The following is a 5,183-nucleotide window of genomic DNA, read 5'->3' on the forward strand; positions in this document are numbered from 1 at the left end:
AGGTGGAGGACGAGGGACTAAAAATCTTGGAGGTTCAAGGCAGTCCAAGGCATCAGGCACTGGAAGACGGCAGTGATGGAGGAACTGAGGGACCAGGGGCCCCAAACTGGGACATGATTCATATGGCCTAATACTCAGTTGAGTCCCCATCTCAGCCTCCCTGATGAGCCCCCAACACACACACACACACACACACACACACACACACACACACACACACACACCAGTGCATCCTTTCCCACAGATACAGAGACTCGTGCCCACCCATGGGGACCCTCACCCTTTGGTTCCAACCTCAACCCTGATCACCCACCTCAGCACCACGGTGAGGGCTGGGAGCTGGGCTACCCCTTTTATTGCCACAGTCAAGGTCAGCGGAGGAGAGCTATGTCAGCAATCTCCACGTGTCACAGCCCCCCCAGCCTGGCCACAGGACACAAAAGGCAAATTCCCTTTTATCTCTACCAGCACAGCCCCTGGGCTATTTTTACCTCCCATTGTCATGGGATCACAAAGGCGGAGAGAGACTCTCTTACTAAGAGATAGGGAGGCTGGGATTCAGAGACCAAGGGGGCAGGGACAAAGCCATGAGAGATCTGGGAAGACTGAGGAGCTCAGAGAGAGAAACTGAGTCACAGGGAGTCTGATCCACCCAGAAAAACACTCACACCCTCAGAAACAGAGAGCAAGGAGACTCAGAGAGAGGAAACTATGGAATGCCTTCTGGGACTATTTGGCACAATTCTCTTCATACATCCAGGGAAACTGAGGCCCAGAGAGAAGAAAGCACTGGCAGGTCTCACAGATAAGCAGTAGCAGAGATCAGATCAAAAAGAGAAGCACAGAAAGTGAGACATCCCTCTCCAGTACTTGCATTGCGTCTCTTTCCTCCCTACCTCTGTCCCCATCTCCCCAGGGTCCCCTGGGGAAATCAAACATGAAGAAAACTAGAGCAGGGACCACAGGCTTAAAGGAATAATTTGGCTGAAGAGAAAGCAAATGAGGAAATTCAGAACACCTAGAAGACATTCAAGATTCACAGGAAACCAACTTCTCACTGTTAGCCCCATCCTGCACCCCACTCTTAACAGGGGTTGGATGTGCTGGCATTCAGTCTGTCTGGTATGGGCTTCGGAATACATCAGGGCGCTTCCAGGCTCTCCTGTCCATCACCCCATTCAGGCCTTTGTGATACCACAGAATTTCAGAGTCAGAGAATCCAAGGATCCTGGAACCTGAGACAGTGGACGTGTAGAAGTACGCAGGTCCAGAGCCAGGATGCCAGCTAGATGTCAGGCTGAGCTCACGCAGAGAAATCCTCTGTACCAACTGACTACCAATTCCAAATACGCAGATATATCTATATTCTATAAAAGATATAGAAATAATTTCAAAGATACATTTCAACTGTATATAGTTCAAAACAGGTAAAACTAATGTAGGAGGATAAAAGTGGTAGTCCTTTGAGGGAGAGTAATGAATGGATGAGGCACGAGAGAAGCTTCTGGAATGCAGGAAACACTATATACTGAGCACAGCAGTAGCTACACAAGTGTGTTCACTCTGTAAAACTAAATGAGCTGTACATTTAAGATGTCCATACTTCAGTGCATGTATGTGACACAAATTTTGCAAAAAGTGCATGGCCAAATTTGGCAATGTCTATTAAAATTACATATGCTCTGATCCTTTTAGGAATCAATCCTACAGATACTTCTCCATGTTATGAAATGATACAGGTCTCCTTTGGGTGACATTTAGGTTGTTCCCAGTCTTTTTGCCATTATAATCAGGGCTACAGTGAATATTGTCACATACAGTCTGAGTTTTTGCAAAATAAACACACCCAATTCAAGAAACAAATTACCGACACCTGCTCCTTTTTTTTTTTTTTTAAGATTTTATTTATTCATGAGAGACGCACAGAGAGAGAGGCAGAGACACAAGCAGAGGGAGAAGCAGATTCCCTGTGGGGAGCCCTGATGTAGGACTCGATCCTAGGACTCCGGGATCACTTCCTGAGCCAAAGGCAGACATCTGCTCAACTACTGAGACACCCAGGTGCCCCTATTTTACAAAATTTCTATGAATGAAATCCTATATTATGCATTCCTTTCTTCTTTCTTCTTCTCCTTCTTCTTCTTCTTCTTCTTCTTCTTCTTCTTCTTCTTCTTCTTCTTCTTCTTCTTCTTCTTCTTCTTCTTCTTCTTTTTGTGAGGACATCACTCTGTTTTAATTCTCTTCATAGAACTTAGGTTGTTTCTTGCCTGCCTCCCCACAACTAATGGGCAAGAGCTTGGTCTATACCCCAGCACCTCACAGAGCACCTGCACATAGTAGAAAGTCAATAAATCTGTGCTGAGTAAGAGTATGAACCAAACTTGATAGTTTAAGATGATAGGGTTTTGATCTCCTTATGGGGTCAGAGACTAAGGGACTATGCCTGAGCAATTTATAGAAAGTCCAGAGGGTGGGAAAAACCCTGCTCACTGTTTGAAGATGCTCAGAAGGAAGGGCTTCTTTCCTAATACTTGAGCAATAGAATTAGCCCAGAGAATCAGAACCTCTAACGAGCCTAGCTTATACCAAACATGATGTGAGTCTGAATTCTAGATACCAGCATACCAGCAGGGCAGGTATGCTCAGTGTCTAAACCTGGGGCTAAGAAACCAACCAAAAGAGGGGCACCTAGGTGGCTTAGCAGTTGAGTGTCTGTGTTCGGCTCAGGTTGTGATCCTGGGGTTCTGGAATCAAGTCCTGCATCGGGCTCCCTGCATGGAGCCTGCTTCTCCCTCTGCCTATGTATGTCTCCGCCTCTCTTCCTGTGTCTCTCATGAATAAATAAAGATAATCTTTAAAAAAAGAAATTAAAAAAAAAACAACCAAAAGAAATGGGTTTTGTTTTTTGTTTTTTTTTAAACAATCTTTTTTTTTAATTTTTATTTTTATTTTTTTTTATTTATGATAGTCACAGAGAGAGAGAGAGAGGCAGAGACACAGGCGGAGGGAGAAGCAGGCTCCATGCACCGGGAGCCCGACGTGGGATTCGATCCTGGGTCTCCAGGATCACGCCCTGGGCCAAAGGCAGGCGCCAAACTGCTGCGCCACCCAGGGATCCCAAGAAATGGGTTTTGAATTGCACTCTAAGTTTGCTTCTACTGAACAGGGCACACCATCCTGCTGCAGTGAGCTTACAGACAAAAATGACAAAACACCGGGGAGACCCAAGACACACCTGAGAGAGGCACCAACTGCCACAGTCTGCAAGGACTTAAATTTGGGACCAACCTTACATATGTGAAGAGCCATCCTGGAGCAGAGGAAGCCCATGTGATTTGTGGTGGCCTCAAGAGCAGGCCAATGGGGTGGTTACAAGGGAGCAGTTTGGATATACACACAGAAAAAGGGGCTTTCTCACCCTCAGAGCCAGTCAGCCATGGAAGAGGCTGCCTGGAAGAAAATGAGCAACAGCATTCCTGCCAACAGCAATGGGGAATCATGCAGGGCTTGAAGCTTTGGACTGGGTAATCTCAGAGATCTGCTCCAACTTCAGGACCCTAGGATTCTAGAACCTCCAGAAGCTTCATTTCTTCATAACCACCCTCACATCCCAACTAACCCACCCACTGAGTAGCCAGTGTAGACAGTCCAAAGTCCTTCTTCCTGCCTCTTCTTCCCAGGATTACGAGTACAGAGCCAAGACATGGGTGCACCTCAGTTTGTAATCCAGAGTATTAGAATCCAGGTGCAGAAGACTTGAGGCAAATATGACAAAATGTACACAATGCTTTGTTAATTGTTCTCTGTACTTTCCTGTATCTTTTATTACCTTCCCCCTTTTTCATCTCCAATTAGACAGCAGGGCATAAGAAATTAGGAGTATCAGGGCTGAAAGGGAAATCATCTCATCTAGACCTTCAGGTGAGCTGAGGGCACAGAGGCCCTGATAGGGACAGAGGGAGCCCAGGCCAGACTCTGGGATTCCACTCCCAAGGTTAGCTCTCTAGCCCGGCACATGGAAACCCATAAAGGAAAAAGCAGCTATGGTGAGGACTGGCATGAGGACAGCTAGGTCACCTGCAGCCTGGCCTACAGTGTGTCTACCTTCCTGGGCTGCAAGGCCTTTGACTGGAAATCGCTCTGAGAACTGCAATCTTCAAGGGATTTAATGAAGGTGCTGATGGTGCAAGAAAGTTCAGCCTCAGTGCTCCCAGGCCCCTAGACCCTGAAGAGGAAGGGCAGGATCCAGGGTAGACAGTAAAGTGGCCAAAGACAGAGACAGGCAGTCTTAGGATATAGGGGCATGGGGGCCAAACTGGGCATCAGGGTCGAGGTGCTCCCAGTTTCTATCAAAGGCCTCAGATCAGCAGTTGCCAGCAGTCCTGGAGCTCACAGCTTAGTAGCAGCCAGAACTGGAGGCAGCTACTGAGCCAGGGATATTTGGGGGAGACTCCCATGAGCAATGAGCTGATAGGACAAAGCCCAAAAGGGACATCATACCTCCAGCCTCTCTTCTTCTAGCCCAAAATGCCACTGGAGGAGCTGAGTGTTAGAAAAAGCAAGGGCAGACAGGGAGACAGAGAAGATGTGATTTGGGAGCCATACCTGGCCAGAAATGTATCGGTCACCAGTGCACCTCAGTGCCTGGAAGTCCTTCTTTGATAAAGATGCTGAAGGACTCTTCAAATGTTACTTCATCTGGGAGAGACGCATGAATCCAATTCGACAGGCATCTGGCAGCTTCTGTGTCCAGGATGGGAACACAATACTCCTTGTCCAGGAAAGGAGAGACACCCAAAAGAGGTGTCAGAGTGGAGACATCTGAAGGACAATAAGCAAGTCTGACACCTAGATGGGCCAGGAGAGGGGCATGACGACCAGACCCCTTCCCTCACAGAGCAGCAGTCAATAAACCAGCAAATGTTTTCCAGGGTAATTAAAGATGGTGGCATGGGCTCTGAAGGTACTATAGTAATGCAGTGGAGGGTCATGGGGGTGTATACTACTCAGATTGGTCAGGAAGGGCCTCTCTGAAGAGGTGACGCTTCACAGTGAGACATGAAGGATGGGAAGGAGCCATGCAAAGAGCCAGAGGAAGAATATTCTGAGCAGAAGGAACAGTTAATACAAAAGCTGTGAGGCAGAAAATAGCTTGGTGTGTTTGAGGCCCTGTCACAAGGCTA

The sequence above is a fragment of the Vulpes lagopus genome, chromosome 18, assembly GCF_018345385.1.
Source record: "Vulpes lagopus strain Blue_001 chromosome 18, ASM1834538v1, whole genome shotgun sequence".
Lineage (NCBI taxonomy): Eukaryota > Metazoa > Chordata > Mammalia > Carnivora > Canidae > Vulpes > Vulpes lagopus.